We start from the raw sequence: 12233 nt of genomic DNA, 5'->3' as shown, positions 1-12233 counted from the left end.
ACGAAGTCCTCTACTCCCTCTGGCAAGGTAAGGATCGGAGCCTCGCACAATCTCTGTCTGAGAGTCTCGAACGCCGCCTGCTGCTCAGGCCCCCAACGAAAAACCACCGACTTCTTGGTTAGTCGGGTGAGCGGCACTGCTATCTTGGAGAAGTCCTGAATAAATCTCCGATAATACCCTGCCAGCCCTAGGAAGCTCCGAATCTCAGATGGAGACCTCGGGACCTCCCAGTGCATCACGGCCTCAATCTTGGCTGGATCTACCAAAATACCCTTCTGGTTGACGAGATGACCAAGAAACTGCACCTCGCGCAACCAGAACTCACACTTGGAGAACTTTGCGAAAAGTCTCTCCCTCCTCAACGTCTCCAACACCTCCCGCAGGTGCTCCTCGTGCTGCCCCTGTGTCTTGGAATATACCAAGATGTCATCTATGAACACTATCACCGACCGATCCAGCATCGGTCTGCACACGCGGTTCATGAGATCCATGAACGCGGCTGGGGCATTGGTGAGCCCAAATGGCATCACCACGAACTCATAATGACCATACCGGGTCCTGAAAGCAGTCTTCTGTACATCCTCATCTCTAACTCTCATCTGATGATAACCGGAGCGTAGATCGATCTTGGAGAACCAAGACGCTCCCTGAAGCTGATCAAACAAGTCATCTATCCTCAGAAGTGGGTAACGGTTCTTCACCGTTACTTTGTTCAACTCCTGATAGTCAATGCACATACGATGCGACCCATCCTTCTTCCTCACAAATAAGATCGGCGCTCCCCAAGGCAAACTGCTCGGCCGAATGAAACCCTTGTCTAACAGCTGCTGAAGCTGTGTAGACAACTCCTGCATCTCAGGGGGAGCAAGTCGATACGGTGCTTTGGCTATCGGAGCCGCACCAGGAACTAGGTCGATCCTGAACTCAACCTGCCTCTCTGGAGGTATCCCCGGCAAATCCTCGGGAAACACATCCGGGTAGTCACGAACAATAGGAACATCATCAATCGTCGTCTTGCCCTTCTCCCGGGCATCCAAGACGTAAGCTACAAAACCGACGCAACCCTGCTGAACATAGCGCCTCGCCCTTGCGGCGGAACAAAAGGTCGGTCCTCGCTGGGGCCTCTCGCCCTGAATCACTATCTCTCCACCACTGGGAGTGCGAACCCTTACTAGCTGAAGCTCACAATCAACCACCGCCCCATTGGGGCTGAGCCAATCCATGCCCACAATAACTTTATTCCCACGCAGGGGAATAGGAACCAGGTCCACTGAAAACTGCTCATCAAATATCTGAAGGGAACACCCTCTATGTACTCTGCCGACCCTCACGGTTCTATCATCTGCTATCTCAACCTCTAATGGACAATCCAGCTCCCCTGGAGCTCTGCTAAATCTCTTGCTAAGCACAAGCGATACAAATGATCGGGTAGCCCCCGAATCGAACAATACCAAAGCAGGGATGTCGTTCACCGAGAACGACCCTAAATAAAACATATCATCAAGTAATATTCAAACGATATTATAACAATTAAAGATGGAGGAAAGATACATACCCGTCACCACATCAGGAGTCGCTCGCGCCTCCTCTGCTGTCATCTGAAACGCCCTGCTCTTCGCTACTGGCGCATCAGATCGGCCCTGCCGGCCATCCGTAATCCTCAAGGTGGCAGGGGCAGGTGCAACCACCTTCCCTGCTGCAGCTAAACTGGGACACTGGGACTTTTTATGTCCCCTCTGATTGCACTGAAAGCAAATCAGATCTGATGCTGCAACCGTAGTAGCAGGGGCCGTACAATCCCTGCTCAAATGCCCAATCCGACCGTACTTGTAGCAGCCGGAGCTCCCTGCCTTGCACGCCCCCTCGTGCAATCTCCCACACTTGCCACACCGACCGTGGCTCTGCTGACTCCTAGACCTGTGATCTGAAACCTTGGGCTTTTTGCCCACACTGCCTGAACCCGAAACTGCCTCCGGTTTCCTCTTCTTCTCCATCCCGAGATCAATCTCCCTCTCTCTAGCTCTGGCAATCATGTCGTCCAGCGTTTTACAACTGGACCGGCTCACAAACATGCAGATGTCACTCCGCAACATCTCATGATAACGGGCCTTCTTCATCTCCTCATCGGCTGCATACTGAGGAACAAGAAGGGCCCTCTCCCTGAACTTGGCGGTGATCTCCGCCACTGTCTCTGTAGTCTGGGTAAGGTCTTGAAACTCCCTAGCTAACTGCTGCACCTTAATGACCGGTACAAACTCCGCCCTGAACCTGGTAGAGAAATCAGCCCAGGTCATGGCATCCAATGCCGCATCATCCCCGATGGCATGTCCGACCTCCTCCCACCAATCCCGTGCCCTGTCCTTCAGAAGACAGGATGCCAATCTGACCTTGTCCCCCTCGGGACACCTGCTAGTGCGGAAAGCGTTGGCCACATCCGCCAACCATCTGGTACTCGCTATGGGGTCCCGCGCCCCATGATAGTTTGGAGCCCCGCATGCCCTGAACTCCCTGAACGTAAGTGTGCGCGACCCCATCACGGCCGCCATCTCAGCACGGAAAGTACTCAATCTCTCATCCATCAGCTCTAAAATACCCTCCTTGATCGAACCGAAAATCACATGAGTCTGCTCCAGTATGATGCGGGTAACCCCAGAAGAAAGGAACTCTCTAGTCTGCTCATCCATCTGCCCGACCTCTGGGCCTGATCCCGATCCTGATCCCCCTCCGGCATCTGAGCTGCCGACTGCTAGTCTCGGACGCAAAACTACCATTCTGAAACATATCATAACAACATCAGAACACTGAAATATCTCAAGGGATCATGACACTGCTACTAGCTTCCTGGTCTTGTCTTGGCCTTCCTTGATTCGAGTACGGATCCTCTGCTTTCAGTAGTACAGGCCCATACTACCTTCCACATCTATCCGTACTTTCCTCAAGAACTGCCTTGACTCCACCAAGTCACTTCTACTACTGCTATTCTCTGCTACTCTCATCCTAGGCTTGCCCTAGGGAAACCTCAAGCTTAACACGACTGGTCCTCAGCTGTTGTAGGTCTCCTCATAATGCCAGTTAGCCACCACCTAAACACCATCACATGTGATGAGGATCAGATAATCCTTTAAGTAAAAGATCCATCCCTACAACGGTTGGACTCAAACAAGAGCTGCGCAATAGGGCCAGTTCCAGCACTCTGGGATTATTCAAACCTGATCACATGTGGTGTGACGTGTTCACCTAATGGCTAACTCCCATTACTCAGAACCCCACCAAGCACGAAGCAAGCAGCATTCGGACAAGGGAAACAGACTCAGGCCAAACTATTCTCATAACAAGAAACTGCACTAGCATAGGATGCTAAGCTTCCACTAACAGGCATAACCTAATCAGGCTATCCTACTGTTGTCTACTCAATACTAGCATGCAATACTCATAAAGCTGTAACACATAAGCAGGCACATAAGGCATTCTCCTAGATCCTTAGTCCTATACTAGCATGCTGTTCTACTGAAACTGAAACTGAGCAATTAACTTGTATGGGTAATTTAGGAGTACTTACTTGAGCTCGGCTGACCGCATGCACACACCTCTATCTTGTTAAAAACAATTCTTTCTTTCTAAGTGCTTTCAAAATTCTTTTTGGTAAAACATTTTTATTTTACTAAAATCTTTTATTTCCCTTAGTTTGAGTTCAGACACACCCGGAAGTGTATCCGAATCCCTCAAACCAGGGCTCTAATACCAACTTGAAACGACCCAAAAATTTTGTTTTTCAATATAATCAAAACCATAATATGGGTATCATAACATAAAAAAAAACATACGCGATGTATCCCAAATCATAATAAAATACTGTGCGGAAAACTGTATCATACTATATCAAATCCAAAACAACTAAAACCATCCCCAGGACAAAAGCTAAGCTGTGGTGTGTGCGATGCTATCACCCCGAGCTCTTCCCTTTGCTTGCGGAAGTACCTGAAACCAAAACTGAAACTGTAAGCACGAAGCTTAGTGAGCTCCCCCAAACTACCACATACCATACAATAACATATAAACACATATTGGGCCTCGCCCACTGCATCGGGCCGAAGCCCGGAAACTGCATCGGACCGAAGTCCGGGACTGACTGGGACCTTGTCCCCTGCATCGGACCGAACTCCGAAACTAACTGCATCGGACCGAAGTCCGGAACTAACTGCATCGGACCGAATCCCGGAACTAACTGCATCGGACCAAAGTCCGGAACTAACTGCATCGGACCGAAGTCCGGAACCGACTGGGACCTTGTCCCCTGCATCGGACCGAAGTCTGGAACTGACTGACTGAACATGGCATAGCATAACGCATCAACTAGCATGAACACATATACGGCATACTGCATCGGGCCGTAGCCCAGAACACATAACACTTAACGCATAAAACATAGCACACAAATCTTGTTCGAGCCACGAAGGCATCCAACATACTAGCTGCTGCATCAGACCTAAATCCGGAAACTACTGCTAACTGAACGGGCCGGCATTGTGGCCTTAGACCCGTTCCTACTGGAAGGAAACTCACCTCGTAAGCTGGCTGCTGAGTGTGTGGCTCGGGAAGCTAACGGCTGCTGCTCCTGAATCTCCTCGGCTACAAGTCCATAAACACACTCAATCAAATACTAAACACTGCGCTTGGGGTAAAATGACTCTTTTACCCTTGGTCAAAGTCAACTCTCTTTTGGGCTGACTCGCCGAGTTGGGCTGCCCAACTCGCCGAGTCCTACTCTCACTTCTCAGTTCTGCACGCTGCTACTCGTCGAGTGTGGCATCGACTCGACGAGTACCCTCTTGATCCAAGAACTCAGACAATCTTCATCCGACTCGTCGAGCCGTATGAACAAACTCGACGAGTTGTTCTTGATCTTTAAGAAGATTGCCTTGGACTCGCCGAGTTGTATGAACAACTCGCCGAGTCCCTCCATCACTGAGTCTACCCTCAACTCGCTGAGTCCACTCACTAACTCACTGGATCCACTCGACACTGATAAAAATGGAGGAATCGGGAACTCGCGACCCAACTCGCCGAGTCGTTCTTCCCGACTCGCCGAGTTGCCGCCATGCAACTGATTTTTACTCGATTTTGTTTGAATCCAACACATACAATTGATAGATCTGAGTCCAATAAGCTGATTTACCACGTAAAGTTTCCAACTTTACGTGTACAACCTCATGAATAAGGGAAATAAGGCTAAAAGATGCACAAAATGGGTAGATCTATGGTTAATATGCAAAGAAACTCCAAAAAGGCAGTAGATCTAGGCTCTACAACACCCAATCATTCAGATCTAAAGATATCTCGACTTATTAAGGCATTCATGCAAACATAAGGCTTGGAACAAGCATCAAATAGATCTTAGAAGAGCTCTAATGGAGGTTTAAAGCATATAACAAGAGGGGAAATCCGAAAATACCTCAAATAACTCAGATTTGCCCTTGGATCTTTGCACTACAACTCTTCTCCTTGCTCCTTTCTTCTTCTCCTTCTTCACACCTTCACAAAATGGCATAAAAACACTTATAAGCTCTCAAGGATGAACTAGGGTTTTCTCACAGCTTTAGAGGGTGAAGGAGGCGAGAATGGGGGGCTATAAGGTGACTTAAATAGTGGGCAACCCGGGGATTTAGGGTTTCACCCAGACGGATGGACTCGCCGAGTCCCCGGCTCACGCGTGCTCGAAGTCGCGACCCTACTCGGCGAGTCAGGCTATGACTCGCCGAGTCCCTCTTGCAAAACATACAACAATTACCAATGAATTAACATACCGGGAACGGGTCGTTACAGACACTCAAGATTATCTATCGGCACACTGAACCCTCCATAGAAGTACTGAGATACAAACGACCGACTCGCCCCCGAGTCAAATAATACCAAAGCGGGCAAAGATTTTACTAAAAATGTAGCTAATCACAGGTACGATCAATAAGCATAACACAAATACAATAACTGAGACAGAGAATAGAAACATACCAGCAACCACATATGGCGCTGACTTGGCCTCCTCGGCCGTGAGCTGGAAGGCGCACCCTGAGCCTTCAGAGGCTCCACCTTGACTGGCCTCCCATCTCCAATCCTCGCCAATAGCAGGCACGGAACCCTGTGTCGTCTTGGCGGCGAGTTGCGGACAGCTGGTCTTCACATGACCAACCTGATGACAATGGTAATAAATCCTCATATCTGTGGGAGAGGCGGACTGACGACAGTCCCTGGCATAGTGCACCTCCTTGCCACATTTGTGGCACCCACATCCTTCTCTAGAAGCTCCCAAATGAATCCTGCCACACCTTCCACAAGTACGGGTCTGCTGACCCCCAGACCGTGTATCAGCGATCTTAGACCGCTTAGGCACCGACTGAGACTGTGCCGGTGCCTGAAGTTGCTCCTTCAGCTGCAACTCTACCTCCAACTCACGCCGCCTCACGGCTTCCTGAAGGTCCAGGAGGGTATCACATCATTGTGTAGACACGAACTATCGAATATCAGTCTTGAGCATACTCAGATAACGAGTCATCTGAGACTGCTCTGAAGCGAACTATGGGAAAAACATAGCCCTCTCCGAGAACATACGGGTGATCTCCATCACAGACTCCCCATCCTGCCTCAATGTCAAAAACTCATGAGCAAGTCGCTCCCGTTCCACGCGCAGAACGTAGCGGGTGCGAAACATATCCCGGAACTGCTCCCAAGTAATAGCAGCCTGCTGATCATCAGTATTCGACCCAGTTGTCAGCCTCCACCGGTCCTTTGCCCCAAGCCTCAGTAGGTTCAGGGCACACCTGACCCTTTGGTCAGCAGGACATGAGCACGTGAATAAACAACCCTCAACATCAGACAACCACCTCATATCCATAATCGTATATTGTGTACCATCAAACATCGGGGGCTTTGTATTATCGAAGTCCCGGTACTGGAAAGCCCTGTCGGCTCCTCCTCCAACCCCGGTCGCAGTTACAGCCGAAGTGGCTGCAGTGTTGGATTAGTGTCTAAGTCCATAACTATTTTGGTATGTACTTGACCCGATGGTGCATGGTCCTTTTGGGTTGCCTTCACCAAAGCAACTTGATAGGATGAATTATGGAGAGAAAGGAGTAATTATGATTTATTAATATATTATTAGAATAATATATTAAAGGAGAAATCATATTGTTTAATTAATATTAGTCAATAATTAATTAAGAATTAATTTTGTGGCTAAGAGACATTAATTAATAAAGGCGACTAGAACTATCAATTGTCTGATAGTTGAATATTGGGCTAATAGACTCCATAGAGGATGGAGTGGATGACTTATATGGGGAAACCCATTAGAAATCGTCCAAGGCCTCTAAGGAGGGAGTCCATGGGTTGCTTAGGGCCTAAGCAGTCAAATTAGGGTTTCCTTGTTAGATAACCCTAATAGCCTCACTATTTAAGGATCCTTAGAGCACCAAAAACGTGAACTAACTGATCCCTTAGGGTTTCTACACGTATTTTGGTGCCTCGTCTCTTCTTATTCTTCATCCTCTTGCTCTTGGTGTTTGTGAGCCATTAGAGGAGTGACACTTGTGACTCTAAGCTTTCTTAAGCCATTACAAGAAGGATTTGAGATTGTTATTGCTACATAACAATTAAGGTATGATCTAAACCATAATTCATACATTAATATCGATTATCATATGCTAGATCTAGGGTTTATAGCTTTGGATATTCAATTGCATGTTCATTAGACAAACTAGATCCAAAAGCTATTAGGGTTTGCATGTACACCATAGGAATGATGTATTGCTCAAAACCCATCAGTGATATCAAAGCCATGGCTGTTTGTTTGATGTATTTGATGCTATGATGGATTATCCTTGCTTAAAAATCGAAAATTAGGTTTTCTAGGGGTTGGACTCGCTGAGTCCATGGCTGAACTCGCCGAGTCCATGGTGAACTCGACGAGTCCATGCCTGACTCGTCGAGTCAACTCGTCAAAAAGAGGGAAAATCGGGATTTTGTGTTTATTTGGCTGTGGGATAGTTACCAAATCGTTTTTTATTGATATAAATCAGATTTTTATGGTATTAGGTGATTATCTTTTCCAAATTAAAAGATAACTTCATATTAGTTAGATAATTATTTCCTTATATGATTAGATTAAATTATTTGAATTATTTGGTGAATTATCTTGCAAGAATTTGGACTAGGTCAAATTAGATAACCACCAATTAATTGTTAATTGGCTTATTTGAATTTTGTGATCTAGAATATTCTTGATAAAGTTTGGAAAAGTTTCAAATTACTCCCTTTAGGTTTTATAGTTTAAATTTGAATTTAAAAGTTTTGTTTTTGAAATTTAAATAAGTTAAACCCTAATGTTGTGAAATGTTTCAAAGCTTGCCCTCAAGTTTTTGAATTTAAAAGTTGATTAAAAGTTTAATTTTGAAAAATGTTAAATTCTAAAACCCTAGTATTTTGAAAAGTTCAAATTACACCCTTATGGTTTTATTAATTAATTAAAGTGTATAATTAAAAGACATTTAATAAACCCATAAAGTTTTGGTTTACATTAAATTAAATTAATAGTATAATTTATTAAATTAGACCACCTAGTATTTTAAAAGTGTAAAATACACCCTTATACTATATATAACATTAAAAGTCTAATATTATATATAACTTAAACTGCTAGTCTTACCGTTAGTAGGTCTCATTCACGAAGCCGATCTATAAGGGGGGGGGGGGGGGTATAAGGTTATGGCCTATAAAATGGTTGTTTAATGGGTGTCCACTCTCACCCACCACTTTGTTGATTGGTGGAGGGTCGTTATCCGAATGGGTATGATAGGGCAAACCTTTCCATGAAAAGTATAATGAAGTATAAAGTAAATAAATGTTTTTTTACAAAATTCCCAATCTTAGTTATTTTAGGCAAAAGTGAATTGATGCAATTCCATGAAGTTACACTTTGTGCCATTTAAAAGACGTTAGTGGAGCGTGTATGGTTAACCGGCACACTAAATGGTTCTAAGCAAAGGTAGTAAATGGTGACTCAATGTTTGTCATAGTTCGGTGGTGCGTGTGTGGTTAACCGACACATCGAATATGTGACTGTAACATTGGGGGCACCATGTAAGTTTGCATGGTTATTCACACCCTGTTTTGTGATCCTCGGCATCCCAGTCGCAAATTGAGGGGCATATCGAGATTTAAACATGCATTGAAAAGTTCAATGAATCTCAAAGGATCTAGGAGTTTTTCAATACATTTAAAACTTAATCTCCTTTTCGTTTTTCATGGTGGAAAATTAGTGAATCATCATTCACTTACCTTCAAATGTTCTGCAATTTGGGTTACGACATCCCTCTCCCAAGTTGTAGAATATTTTGTTGGGTCCTAGCCTTAATATCTCATTTCGGTGATTTATTAAGGACTCAATTAATCAACTAACTTGAATTTTCTCCCGTTTTGTAGATGTCAAAGTATGACAACTATGGTCTTCCCAAATCCCGTGGAACAAGCTTTCCACATGAAGATGATATTCCACGATTCGATCAAGGAACACGAGATCATGCTTCTCTTCCTCCACCTCTTCACATTGTTCTCCCTAACCTACAAGTTCAAAGGCTTGAAAAGTTCAAACTCACTCAAGCCCTTTTGGCAAGTAAACACGAAGAAGGAAAGTCAGTGTGTGCTCACATCCTAGAGATGAAGTCACACATTGATAGCTTAAGAATGTTGGGATCCGTTGTATGCGAGGAGCTGGCTGTTGACTGGGTTCTTCAGTCGCTTCCTGACTCATATAGTGAGTTCGTAAGAGAGTACTATATGATGAACCACGACGTGACCCTCATCGATCTCACCTATTTGCTTATTGTTGTTGAATCAGCAATGATTTGGCGCACTGGAAAAGCAAGGTTGCTTGGTGGATCTGCCTTCCAGACCTCTATGGATATAGGCAATGGCAACGAAAGTCATGCCATGGTCGAAAAGTTTGATCATAAGAGAAAGGAAAAGTTTGAAGTAGTTCCATGTGCTGTTCCAAAAGAGTCAATTTGATTTTATTTCCAAGACAAGGGGCATTGGAGACGAAGCTGCGCAGTCTACCTGTAAGATCTAAGAGATGGGAGAGTCAAGATGTTTGGCTCTACTTCAGGTAAAATTCACTATCTAACTCCATTAAGTTCCTATTCATTGATTCGTAATACATAATGTGATAAGATTACATTTGAATGTTTTGCAGGATCAATGAAAAGAGAGGAAGCTTCATGGAAGAGCAGGATGAGTCTGATCACGAAGAAATGGATCACGATCGCATGGATTCAAGGATCAGATTTTGAGCTTAGAAAGTTATGATAGAGTTGTTAGGAATATTTGATTACATAGTTTTTCAGTTGATTTTGCATTGTAAGGACATGTTTTCCGCTGCTTTATGAGTAAAATAAATTTTGATTTATCTTATTTATGTACATTCTTGCAATAAAATCGTTGTGAAAAATTGATGATTGTGTATTTCTATAAATGGATGTGATTCTTAGTCATGTTATGGTAGTGTCAAAATTTTCTAAGTAAGGAAAGATTCCCATCACCCATGCTTCAATTGGATAGAAACTTGAAATCAAATGATTTGAATCATGTGATGTATGGAAATCTTGGTACTTAGGAAATTAATACTAATTCCTTGATCACACAAGTATGTGAGTCAAGTAAAGGACTAAAGGAATAGAACACAATGTTGTGCACTAGTCAAGTCCACCACAAATAACAATAAGACTATTCGTCATAATTTACTAGAAGTCTAGTAAATGTGGCTATACTTACAAGATTAAGTGTATTTCTGAATCATTGAAAGGTTTCAATGAATGGCAGAACGAATAAGAAGAATCAATGAAGGCAGAAAGATAAAAGTTTCTCTAATCTAAGAAGAAGGGAGAGTACTTTTGTATCAGATTTTATGATCGTCTTAATGATTAAGAACTATATCACAATTGATTCTCTAAGGACATCTTAGTGCACTAGTATGGCTAAGAAGAGGAATCGTAAATTGTTGAAATGGTTAAATCAAAATGATGAGTCATACTTCGTTCCAAAATCAAGTATTAGAATCATACTCCAAGATTATGAATTGAGTGACACGCTTTCATCAAATGTGAAGTAGAAAAATTGTTTTCTTACTCCTACACATTTGAATTTGGTATGTTGTGATGTCTTGAAGAAGCCAAAGACCAACTAAGACCAAATGTGTATAATGTTTTGTCTTGATATAAACACACACTAACTCTTGGATATTTGTTTATCAAGAAATGTTCTTGATAAGAGAATCTAATATGTCAAGAGGTCAGTGGGAGTCTGAAGATCTTAAAAGGATTCAAGAATTAATCAAGAGTAAACACTGGCGCATGACTTGAGGTTTGTAACCTATCGTGTTGACATAATTTTGTTTCTGTGCCATTCCGGTTTAAAGACTATGCAATGTGAGTTCTATGAGTTCTCATGTGGATTGAATAGACTCAAGACGCCCTAATCAATGGAAAGTACATTGATAGGAAGGGATAATCTTATTGACAACTTGGAAGACATGGTGGGCACTCGTGCTTCCATGAGGCAAGAAATCAAAATTAAGTAAGTTCGATCCATAAGAGTTGAATTTTGTTTTGATAAATTCACATGGATAAGAAAACATGCACCTTAAAATCTAAGTGTCATAAGATTTCTCTCCGTTCATGAAGAAATTCTTTCACTAAGAGAGATTTTAAGAAGATAGTGGTTGTGAAAATTGCGTTGTCAAATTCGATTATGATTACGACATCCCTTTTCACAGTTCGAATTGTGAGGTTTGGCAATTGGTCTGAATATTTGAGGACTTAGTATTGTTCAGACACACATATAAGCTATCTATTGAAAGGTGTATGAGTTTAAGAAGCTTGATAAAGGCTTATCAACTGTTTTCTGAATACATGTCAAAGCTAGTGGGAGCATAAGTGTTATGCTTGTATGATAATAATCATCATGATAGTGGGAGAATAAGTGTTATGCTTATATGATTATTATGGAAAGTATTGCAAGATAGCAATATTAATTATAGAAAACAAGAGTTATACTTTGCAAAGTCATAAGGGTTGAAAAGTTGTTTTGCTATAATTAAGGGAGAGAGTATAATGCTTCATTTCAAATCTAAAGGCTTAGATTGTGGAATTTTAATAAATTTAGTCAAGGATACATAGTGTGTTCTC

The sequence above is a fragment of the Lactuca saligna genome, chromosome 5 (assembly GCF_052625555.1).
Source record: "Lactuca saligna cultivar CGN05327 chromosome 5, ASM5262555v1, whole genome shotgun sequence".
NCBI lineage: Eukaryota > Viridiplantae > Streptophyta > Magnoliopsida > Asterales > Asteraceae > Lactuca > Lactuca saligna.
This window is presented reverse-complemented; position numbering follows the sequence as displayed.